Source organism: Dipodomys merriami, unplaced genomic scaffold, assembly GCF_024711535.1.
Source record: "Dipodomys merriami isolate MVZ:Mamm:240054 unplaced genomic scaffold, mDipMer1.0.p SCAF_1, whole genome shotgun sequence".
NCBI lineage: Eukaryota > Metazoa > Chordata > Mammalia > Rodentia > Heteromyidae > Dipodomys > Dipodomys merriami.
The window spans coordinates 56,582,411-56,595,171 of record NW_027202270.1 but is presented as its reverse complement, the minus strand read 5'-3'; the positions used below and the strand labels follow the sequence as shown (position 1 = coordinate 56,595,171).

Sequence of the window (12,761 nt, the reverse complement as noted above, 5' to 3'; positions counted from 1 at the left end):
GACAGCAGTGTGTTTCTAGTATTTTGTTGCATCATTTTGTTGAACTGTATTCAATTTAACAATCAAATTATACTATGGCAAATATTTCTTTTTTTATGTAAACTAATTTAAATAGAAATAAAATTCATTTTTAAAGAACTTATATATACAGTACAGGAGGTTTGAAGTTTGGCCAAATATCACAAAATGTGGGAATCACTCTACTGTGCCGTTTTTAAGTGCATTGTGCTGGTATTTCAATTCATTTATAAATTGTTATTTAAAATAATTTTGAAGCATAGTTTTGACCCCAGAGCTCACCTAGAATTTTTAATGGATTCTTTAGTTGATTGAAAAAGGGAAAGTTTAAGTGGGAGGGGCACAGAAATGGGGACCAAAGGGTAAACAAAGACAGCAGTACTCACTAGACATTAGTGAGTGACACTGGGCCACTTATCACATTCACCCAGAAAGCAGCAGCATCATAACATGAACATACACATCCTTTGTCTCACAGATGACTAATTCCCATGTCTCCACACAGGGACATAGGAATGGCAATAAGAGAAAGATATGCTGGGGCTACCTGAGGACATATCTAGGCAAATCTGTATTTCTTTAAATTTTATTTTGTTGTAAAGGTGCTGTGCAGAGGAGTTATGATTATATAAGTAAGGTAATGAGTACATTTCTTGTTGAACATTGTTACCCACTTTGTTTTTCTCCCACTGTCCCCCCTGACTCTTTCTCCCCCCAAGTTGTAAAGTTCATTTCCAACCTAGTACCTTGTGAGTATCACTGTTGCATTGGTTCATCCTGTGTCCTTGTTTCACCAATTTGCTATTCCCCTTTCCTTCCTCAAATCAGACAAGTGTATACAGAAGATGCAGGGTACCAGAATCAAAAACAGTGACTACTGGGCATAAACCAAAGGGAAAAATAAAAAATAAAAATAAAAATACATTACATTGATGACAACAAGGTCAAATCCATACCCTGGAGTTCATTTCGATTAGCATCATTTTATATGGCCATATGTACACAGCTTTTGAGCTGTTATAATCCTCCACTAGGACTATCCTAGATATATACTAATTATTACAAACGAGGAAAACCATGGAGCATATGTCTCTTTGGGTCTGGCTTATTTCACTTAATAAATTTTTTAAAAGTCTTTCCATTTCCTTACAAATGGGACAATATTATTTTTTTCTGATGGAAGCATAGAATTCCATTGTTTATATATACCACATTTTCTTGATCCATTCAGCTATTGAGGAGCATCTGGGTTGGTTCCATATTCATACTACTGCAATGAATGTAGTTGTGCTGGTAGCGTTAGTGTGGCCTTGCTCGTGATCATTTGGGTAAACGCTCACAAGTGGGATTGGTGGGTTCATAGGGGAGGTCTATGTTTACTCTTTTGAGGAACTTCCATACTGCTTTCCAGAGTGGTTGAAACAGTTTGTATTCCCACCAACAGTGTAGTAGTGTTCCCTTTTGGCCACATCCCCACCAGCATCTACTATTACTCATTTTCTTAATAATGGCCATTCTAACTGGAGTGAGGTAGAATCTCAATGTGGTTTTGATTTGCATTTCTTTTATGGCCAGAGATGTTGAGAATTTCTTCATGTGTCTATTGGCTATTCTTATTTCCTCTCTGGAGAAGTCTCTTTTTAATTCTTTAGTCCACTTATTAATGGGGTTGTTGTTTCAGAAACACAAATCAAAGAAAGGCTAGATAAATAAGATTACATTAAACTGCAGAGCTTCTGCGTGGCAAATGACATAGCTAGAAAGATAAATAGAAAGCCCACAGATTGGGAGAAGATCTTCACTAGTTATGCAACAGACAAGGGCCTTATATCAAAAATATACAGAGAGCTGGGTGCTGGTGGTTCACACCTATAATCTTAGCTATTCAGGAGGCTGAGATCTGAGGATCACAGTTCAAAGCCAGCAGAGGCAGGAAAGTCCTTAAGACTCTTATCTCCAATAAGCAACCAGAAAAACCAGAAGTGGCACTGTGGCTCAAGTGGTAGAGTACTAGCCTTGAGCACTAGAGCTGAGGGACTATGCCAGCCCCAGAGTTTAAGCCCCACGACTGCCAGAAGAAAAAAAAAAAGAAAATATACACAGAGAGCTCAAAAAATTAAACCTTCCAACAAAAAAATCCTCAAACAAACAAATATGTACTTTATGAAGCGAATTTGGAGCAGATGAGTATGTTCAAGAGTATTGCTGTCTTGAAAAATTGACAATGTAATTTACCCACTTGGCAGAGTAATATTTATCAGAAAAAAATCATGGGTCTAGTGAGCTTCTTCTTTAAGATTGACATTACAAGGTTAGGAATATGGCTTAGTGGTAGAGTGGTTGGCTAGCAAGCATTAAGTCTTGGGTTCAATTCCTCAGTATCACATAAGCAGAAAAACCCAGAAGTGGCACTGTGGCTCACTCAAGTGGTAGAATGCTAGCCTTGAGCAAAATTATCTTAGGGACAGTGCCCAGGCCCTGAGTTTAAGCCCCAGGAATAGCAAAAAAGAAAAAGAAAAAGAAAAGATTGACTTAACAATGTTTTGAAAGGTGCCACATGTTTATGATCCCAGCTACTCAGAAAGTAGTAGTAGGAGAACCATGGTTCAAGCTCAGTCTGAATACCCTACCTAAAAAACAAAAACAAAGAAACAACAGCAATAACAACAAAAAAGCACATTAAGAGCAGAGGAAATAAGGAATAAGTGATAGAATGTTTGTCCAAGGCCCTGAATTCAATCCCTCGTACCATAGGTGGAAAAAAATGACATTATATAAGATAGTTAGGGACATGAAAAGATAGGGACACTAGTTTCTCCTCCTTCATTGAATAGTATCACAGTTTCCTGCATCCACCTCTTAAGTGATGAAGTCTTGAGCAGTTAGGAGTAATATACTCATAGATGATTCTCCAGAGCAATGACACCCCATCCAGTGACCACAAACCCCCAAAGGGAAGAAAGGACAGAGTCAGAGTTATTCCAAAAGGTATTCTGTTCCAAATGAGTTCCCTCCAGAAACTTTTCTATAGATTAATTATTTCAAGGGGATGGGTCAATAGAAAAGTTAGTGGATTCTAATACTCTAAGTGAGTAGTTGTTATTTTAAAAGAAATATGCTATCTTGCTCACATCTCTGCCCCCACCCCCACCCCAAACACTAGCCCACTTCCTCCTCCTCCTCATTTCTGGCTCACTGCATATGACTGCTGAAAGTGGCAGGTGTGCTAGACATCTGGACGGGAGACACAGGAGGATCCAGTGTTACTCTTTTGTGTGACAAGAGGGTGCACCAAGACACACAGTGGCAAATATAGACCAAATCTCTATCTCATTTTCATGTTTGAAAAAAAATCCTCTTTCAATTTCAACCACAAGAAAGCTAGAAAGAAGCAAACAAACAAACAAAACAACCCTGAAAAGCTTTTGCAAATTTAGACTTAGAGACTGGGTAGGAAAGCCTGAACCAACAATATGAGATGAAGTAGGGAAAATGGACGGGGGAGCAACTCAGGAGGCTATGGAAGCCTATCAAAGGTGAGTAAGGCTGAGGTGCCCAGGCAAAATTCTCAGGAAACAGCTGATGAATTGAACTTCATCCAACCTAGCCGACAAAGTAGAATTTCAATGCAATATTTGAAGAGAAGACTGAAATAATTCTAAATAAAATCATATCCTCGGAAGAATAATGAAAAAAGAAAGGAAAGATGGGATTCATGGGGGGGAAAAGAATATACGAAGAAAAAAATTGAATAAATATGGTCATTAAAAACACATAAAATGTTTAAAAAAAGCATTGTTTGAACCCTTTCTACTGGTCAGGACTAAGAGAGATGACTCAAATACAGCATCACCCTTACTACTTATGAACTTTGTATGATTCAGGGAGATTCATAATGATACTTGGGTTCCTACAAGTGTTAGTAGCTATTCTATATAAAGAACTACGTGGAAAGTTCATTGTTCCTTTTTTAGTACTAGTTTATATCGCTCCTTTCTTTTGTGTGTTTCTGAATATTTTTATTCACTTGAAGTAGTTGTACAAAGGAGTTGCCAAAGCAGTTTATGAACCCAATACATCTTGATCACCAGCACCCCCTTCAACAGTCTCACCCACCCTTCCCTCACTTACCAACTTTAGGTTATATATTGAACTTTTTGCCATTTAACAAAGCAGGTTATGTATAAAATGCATCTTGATCTGTGTTATCACTTAAACATCTTTACCCCCTTTGACTCACACCTTCCATTATATTTCTCAGATGAATTCTTGCCTGTATTCTCCCTCCCCCTCCTCATTCTCCTATCCCTCTCACCTCCCCTCTTCCAAGTACCAGTTTCCTGGTACTTATTTTGTTAGGATTTGGATTTTATTTTAAAGAATTACACTATCTGTGCTCTCTATAGGGTCTATTACACTTCAGTTAATTTATTTGTAATCAAATGGTATTGTACCAAACTTAAAAGTTTCTGCATGGTAAAAGATACAGCTAATAAACTAAATAGAAAGCTTACAGAGTGAGAGACTTTTTTTTTACCAGCTATATATCAAACAAGGGCCTAATATCCAAAAAATACTTAGAGCTCAAAAAAATTAAACCCTCAAAAAAAAAACCCTTAAAGAAACTGAATTAATAAATTGGCTAATGATTTAAAGAGAGATTTCTCAGAAGTACAAATGGCCCATAGACACATGAAGAAATGTTCAACCACTCTAGCCTTAATGCAAATCAAAACAACACTGAGATTCCACTTCTCCCCAATTAGAATGGTCAATATAAAACAAAAAACAAAAACTAACAGTTGCGTGTCCTATACATGTTGCATTATTACTTTGTGAGCGCATGAGTACTCCATAAAACAGAGTTTGGAAAAGAAAGCCAAAAGCTATAATAAAGCTAAGTTCCTAGCTTTATTTAGCAGTTATAAATTTAAGTCTTTTGTTGATATTTTAGAAGTCTCTGTATACAAGAACAAAAATTCAGGCCAACCATGCCTTTTAAAGTGTCCTGGAGAAGGACACTTTTTTTAACACAGGTAAAAGATGTTAAAAGATGGTAAGTGTTAAAAGATGGTAAGTGAAGTAAGCCAGGCCCAAAGAAACATAGTTTCTTTCCCATGGTTTCCCTTATGTGCAATTACTAGTATATGTCTGAGACAAGCAGAAAAGGTCAGAAAAGTTGATGTTAGGTAAAATGAACCCCAAGATAAGGACTCAAATGTTTTTTTTCTTGCTATTGTTTCTAACATATTTATAAGATATTTCTTTGTTGCTTTGTATGTCCCTCCCCCACGGTATAACCCCTGTTTTCACTGTATTTGATGTTGGTATAATTTGGGGAGGGGAAGGGAAAAAACAAATTGTTTAAATAGGGATACAGGTGGACCCATTGCAACAATGAGATGTACAAGATCTTATGTCGAAAGACGAACTTTACAACTTTGGCGGGGGGAGGGGGGAGGCAGGAGAGGGGGGTGATGGGAAGAGATGGGAAGGGATGGGAAGGGGAAAAACAAAACAAAACAAAACAACAGCAACAAAAAGAGATGGTGACAGATCTGAAAGTGAACAAAGTCTTAGGCACACTACTACAAGCATGCTGTCTGTATCAGTGGGACTAAAAGTACACATCTGGGTCAGAATGAAACAGTTCAATAAAGTGCTTACAGAAATCAGATATTACCAATAAACTTGAAAATTTGGGTATGATATCACATGGTGATACTCGAGAATTTGGTAATACCTTAGTTATAAATATACAGCTGGAGGCTTAAGACTCCTTAAATGTAGTGATCTTCTTATAGTTAATAGACTGTCAAACAATTAGATACATTTAGGGTTGTTGTTTTTTTTCTGGAATCCTGGCCTCAACTAACATACTATAGTTATAAGGAATTAAGTTTATGTTTTCTATAAATAAACTGTCTCAAAATGCAATGAGAAAAGTGGGAAAATTCTAGGAAAGTCTTATTAGATGCTATCATAGAATCTGCCAGCAAATATGTAATTTCCAGTTACTTCACTTAACACAATTCACTCTGGAAACTTACTAATAAACAAAAGTGTCTCTCAAGTCTCATGTTTAAAGAAGAAAGTCAATTTTAAGGGTGTCCATCAGTCACTGGCTTCTTTGATCACCAACTATGGCTCTGTTGAATCAATAGCTTGCTGCAGTTGTCTCCTTGGATTTCCTGCCCTGGCCCAGCTGATTTCTTTCTTTTCATGGCTTCTCCAGCTCCTGGTTTCCAAGGCTTTTTCTGCCCCATAACTCCTCAATTGTTTGTTTTTCTGTTGTTTAGATTTTGACATTTCTACTATCTAATTTCCTCAAGACTTATATTTTAACTTCCTAGCAGTTACTCTTACTGGATTGTCTTGTCAATATATAACATAGCTCATCACTTAGTTTTTTGTTTTGTTTTGTTTTGTTTTTCTCACTAAGCCAGTTACAGATAACTTTCTCCAAATAGTTGCCTTCGGACAGCTCCCCAGCTGTGACTGGTACATTGAGGTGAATTAAGAGCCAACATTGTAACCTACACAGAGTTTTTTAGAGAAGCCCAAATGACAGCACTTTAAATGGTCTACTACCTAGAGCCACCATGTCATGAGGATACTTTTGTTGGTTCTGTTTGCATTAAAGACTAATCAGATCTTCACTAGTCTAGATATTGTGACTCATTTCTGTAATCTCAGCCATTTAGGAGGCATACGTAGAAGGACTGCAGCCCAGGTTGTGTAGAAAAACAAATAAACATGAAATTTCATCCAAAAAAGTAACTAAAAGAAGAAAAAAAGCAGCAGAGCACCTGACTAGCCCTCAAGTTAATACCAGTTCCTTCTAAAACTAATTTTATTACATTAGTGCTTAATTTGAAGCTGCTGTTTTCCTTTATATTAATAAACCAAAATTTACACATCATGAAAATAATAAATTTAATGATACCATATTAAATACACAGCATAATGGAACTGGTAATGTTTCTTTCAGCAATAGCCTCTAATCTAGACCATTTACCAACAAAAGAGACAAAGGAAAAAAATCAGAATAAGATATAAATGTACATACACAGACACAAGAATGTATTACAGAAATTTCACCTTGGCATTTGGGTGTTTTTATTTAAGCAACTCTCTTCATCTCCCAAACTGAAAAACATGGATTCATCACTTGATTTTGTGGCTGTGACATTTTTTCTTAATGAATTGCAAAACATCTCCATTATACCCTTAGCCAACAAGCCCCAAAAGATTAAAACCACTGGATTTTGTTTACATCAGTATCTCTACTTAGAAAAATAGTCTTTCAAAAAAAGTGGGGGTTGGGGCGGTTAGCTGCTCAGTACTCAGAAGAAAAATGGCATTTGAAATTTTCACAGGGGCAGAAATCCAAAATCCACCCATGTGACTAAGTTCATACGGGGCAATCTTCCATCTTGATTTTCATCTTCCTCTCCTTCATATTCCTATTTGGTTTTAATATATAAATATACAACCACCAATTATTGTATACTTCCTATTAAGCTCTGTAAGCTAAATTCCTAGGAGATATATGATCAGAAGGTTGTCATGACAGACTTTTGCTCTCTGACATAAGCAAGCACATCACTTGAAAAAACAGATTTCCTGTGAGGTTTTTGTTATAGACACATCTAAGGGATTGGGCTTTTTAAATATTTATTTTGACCGGTTACACATTTAGCCTCTTGCAATTATTTCACTTAGTAGAAGCAGAAGCACATCTATAGTAAAGTTTTTGTTAGTGAATAAAAATGGATAGGTTATTTAAATATCTTTACATTTGTTTGAGACAATTTGTTCTACTCTTAATTGTGGATAATCCTTGACCTAAGTAGGAGACACCAAACATTTTTCTTTCCTCAAAGCACAACTTTTATTAAGAATTCATTCACTCAACAAGCATTTCTTTCTTGAGCATCTCTAAAGTGCTGGGCACTGCTTCCAAGGTAGAGGATATCATTGTCAATGTCACAGATGAACACTTTCCTCTCACAAAATTTTAATTGTATTTTAGGAAGGCAAGGAAATAATTGAAGAGATAATTGAACATATAGTGATAAGTGTCACAAGCAAATTAGGTAACAAACAGAATTTTAAAAAGCCACAGAGGTGGGGACCCAGAAGAACTTACTTTGAAATATTAACACAGGTACTCTGGAAAGGGAGAAAAAACCAGTCAGAAGACTGCCAATCAAACACTAGAAGAAGGATGGTGACAACGGAAGAGTACAAGGTACATGTGCTGTGGTTAGGGAAGAGAAAACACTGTAGCTGACACAGTTATCAGAGTGTGGCTGGAGACACAGGTAGTGTGGAAGAAGGGCTAGAGTTCTCAGAACATGGGCAACATAAGAAGGGTTCAGACTTAATCTAAGCTCAGTATAAAGCAAGCAGGCAGTTTGAAGCAATGGAGCAATATATTATTAATTAAAGCCTTAATCTGGTTGTGTACAGGTGAAGATAGGAATATAAGAAGAAATCATTTTGACATTTGTTTTCCTGACCCACAGGACTTCCTTCAACGAGGGCAATGAACCTAAGTGAGAAGGAATGAAGTGACAAGAGACATGAAGAATGACAGCAAGACAAGGATTCTGAGCAAGCTGCCAATTTTTATTTTTCACACAGGGGTATTTATATGCTTAGAATAAGGAAGCTTTTTCATTGGCCGTAGCAGCTGTAGGGTGCTTGCTTAGGGCAGTGTGAAAAGGTGGTCATTAGCAGCTACAGGGTGTTTGCTTGGGGCAGGATGAAAAGATTGGATTCTGTAAACAGCCTCAAGATGTTCCAGTGAGATAGTCAAGCCTATCATGCTGAGAGACTCCCTTTTGGCTCCCAACAATTTGTAGTATAGATAAACATAAAAAGTAAAAAAAAAAAAAAAAGATAATGTTGCAGGTATTTGCAGGCAGTTGGAAAGAAACTGGGAGGCATAAGTAAGAAGATTGTGGGGTATAAGACAGGCAGAGGTTAGAGCAAGGAACAAGAGACTAATGAAAATACCCTAAAGCACAAAGCTAGGGAGGTGTGGGGCTCAACTGGTAGAACACCTGTTTAATAAGCTCAAGGACCTAATTTCAAACACTATAGTGATTAAGTAATAATAATAATATTGATAATAATAAAAGGCTGGGTGCCAGTGACTCCTATTTGGGAGCCAAGAGCAGGAAGATCAAGGTCCAAGATCAGCCCAGGCAGAAAAGGTCATAAGACCCTATCTCAAAATAAACCTGAAAAAGCAGGGCTGGAGTCATGGTTCACGTAGGGGAACCCGAGCCTCGGAAATTTGAGACCTTGAGTTCAAACCCCAGTCTCACAAAAATGTTTTCTAAGTTGGTGATATTTAGGATCTAATTTTGCAGTAAAGCCAGAATATATCTTTTGGTTGATATGTGAAATAAAGAGAAATTGAAGCAGCATTTCCTCGGCCTATTTTATACTTAGCATAGTAGAAGTTCAAAATTGGCATTAAATGTAAGAAAGTATGAAAATGAAGACAGATAAAGCAGAGACTGGAAACTCAGAGAACTGAGAGAACAAGAACAATTACTGTCCCCTGTGTGTGTGATCACTATAAAGAGAAGAGGGGTCCCAAGCTTGGGAAATTTTCCATCTTTTTCTTGTATAGATTATTTTACTTCTGTCACTACATTTTACACCCAATCATAAACTTTGTAGTTTCATTAAGCCCTAGCCAGTTATTACCCCATCTTTATAAAATATGGTTCACAGAGATTATGGACAAAGACAAAAACAAAGAAATAAAAATTGTGATAAAATATCAAGTCAAAAGGAATGAAAAAAAAGGAAAATGTACCTGAAAGGCAAAAAAAACCCAAAACACAAAAGTTGATCTCTAATCATTAGCTCCTTTCTACTTTTGAACTTAAGAAATTTGGAATTGGTTAAGTTCAAAAGGTGTCCAAGTCTGATGAAGTGTCTTTGTTGACAGAAAATTTAACTCAAATCTCTCAAGATGGGTATCTTTAGAAGTCTTCTAATGAACTTCTCAATGGGTTAAAATGAATCTGATCATTCCCTTCTGATAAATAAGTTCTCTTCATGAAAGGGGATTCTAGTAAGCCAAATTTTATGAAATACTGAAAGAAAAAACTACAGAAAACAGGGGCACTGGACAATTTTATTTTAAGCTTTACTCTTGATTATTATTTTTTCCATCCTCTTTATTGGCTAATCAAGATTTATCAGGCAGCCAGGTAATGCAAAGGGTTGAACTCTTCGTGAAGAGATTTTGAAATGATCATGTCATATGTTTGTACCACAATGATAACACCAGGAATCTTGATACCACCAAAAGGAGACCCTGGGATCTCAGGCTGAGTCCTTTCCCATAGAACCTCTCCCTCGAACCTCCTTGGTATGTTGGTAAGCCTATGTTTATAGTTTTATTAAATAAGTAATGGAACATCAACAAGGATGTAGAAAAATTTGTCTTTAGTTCTGCAAGTCTTACTGCAATTTTACTGATTGTATCAACTCAGTGTAAAATTCAGCTAATTTTAGCTGCAACATGGAAAGGAAAAGAAATGTAAAGCTTCCATGCTCTATGCTCTTTTAATTCATGTGTCAAATAAGTGAATGAATCTTAAGCTAAGCCAGAGAATCTCTAAAGCCTTTCCCAATAATATTTTATATAAAATAAAAAAAAATTCCCAGCACACACACAGTTCACAAAAGACTCCAGGGAGAGCCCTAAGCATTCAAAGTCAACACTGTTCTTGGCATATAACAAGCTGTCAATGCAGATGGGAATCATTGACCTTCAAAACCATCTGGAAGTTGTTAGTATTATGCTCACCTTTGGTCCTCAGCTCCACCCAGACCTGGGCCCCCCTCCCATTCCTGGAGTTCCCTGCATACCACTGGCCTCTCCCTCTCTCCACCCAGACCCACCTGAACTCCCATCTACCTCACTTCCTTCCTGCAGACCCTCCTGCTACCTGGATAGGGACAGGTGCCATGTGCTTCCTCTTGGAGGAAGTATGACTCCTCTAATAAACCTCATAATAATTTTTCTCCTGTGCCTGCCTGCCTCCGCGTGGTCCCCTGGGATGGATGTGTGGGATCCTCTTTCAGAGGTAACATGAGGAAGAGAAGAGTATGAGGAAAACAAAGACTGGCCTTGCAGGTGGATATGAATGCAGAAACAATTCCAGAACAATCACTTCTAAAACCCTGGTAAGCCCAAAGGCTCTCCTGAGACCAAAAATGACTTCTCAGTATGTCACCTGCTCACTCCCAATGGAAATGGCCACAAGGTGAGAAAACAAGAATGGCCAATAAATGAAAGAGGAGGCATTGCAGGCAGCATTCTTGGTCTCCAGCTGCCCCAGAGCCTTCAGGTCAATTGTATTTCTTCACATTCATTTTAAGCAAAGCACAGGTGAACATTAATAAGAGTATAGTAAGAGACTGCATAAAATCAGGCTATTGTGAAATTAAATAGAATATGAGCTCAAAAAGGCTGTCAATAAACAAATACAGTTGATCAAGACATTTAGAGAAAGAAACAAATGAAAGTTCAGCTAGCACAGCTCATAAAACTATACAAAAACAACAAGAAATAAGTGGAAAAATAGATGCCATGTTACTAACATGAAAAAACATAAAGGTGCTGGTTAAAAAAGTAAACTTTGCCTCTAGCAAACAAAGCATGAAGTTTTCTACAATACTAGGGGATTCTGAAGAAACCATAACAATAGTACCTCTCACAAAATAGAATGTCTTACAACAAAATAAATGAGAATGTAGAATAAACAAACACAACAAATTTAAAAAATCTGGGAAAAGAGTAACAACTTGCAAATAAAGGCTGGCCTTTCTAGAACCAAATGCTAACAGTCCCAAAATTATTTTGTCATTACCAGGTAACTGCTCTTGAGCATTTTTTTTGGAAGAAATCAGTTTATTCTAATTAACTCAAAATAACATCAGAACAATGAAGGCCACACAAACACCTGTCAGCCCCAAGTCTATACCATCTCAGTGAACCTGTATTAAGAGTCACAATGCCCTCTTCCATGGCCACTCTGAGGCAACTATGCAATTAACAACAAGAAGTTAACTTATAGTTTTACACTACCAATTACATTTCCATGTTAAATTAACTTGGTCATCAGAGGTGATTTTCCATTTCTTCAACTTGCACTTCATGGTTAAACTAGTCCATTTGCAATTCTGTACTGCTTCAGCACCTCATTGAAGCCGTCACAGAGCTTAAAATCACCCTGGTTCTGGGCACACTCCAAAAACTGTTTTACTTCATAGGAGCATGGGTCACTAAGCTGCTGCTGCTGCTGCTGCTGCTGCTGCTGCTGCTGCTGCTGCTGCTGCTGCTGCTGCTGCTGCGCCAGCTGAGTTCCCTGGGGCTCCTGATAAGTGATGCCCGGCCTGGCAGGCTCAGCATTACCAGCTCCACTGAAGCCGCCAGTGATGGCATGGCCCAGTGTGTGCCCACCGGCAGAGCCCACAGCTACACCAGCGGCTGTGGACGCCATCTGGGCCATCAGCCCAGGCTGCCGGGGAGTGGCTGCAGGAGAGCCCACAGCAGATGCTGAGGCTGCCAGTGGAGGTTGGGCTGCAGGGGCTTGCCTGGGTGCAGCTCTCATCTGAGGGGCACGGCTGGCCGGAGGGGCCATGCGGGAGGTGCGGCTCCGGCTTCCACGAGGCATCTTGGACCCCGACGAGGAACCACGTCTAGA

General features: G+C 38.1%; 1 pseudogene; it reads right to left on the bottom strand.

Annotated features, from left to right (window-relative positions):
* Positions 1 to 12,141: 12,141 nt before the first annotated feature.
* Positions 12,142 to 12,761, bottom strand: LOC138837017 (coiled-coil-helix-coiled-coil-helix domain-containing protein 2 pseudogene; annotated as a pseudogene).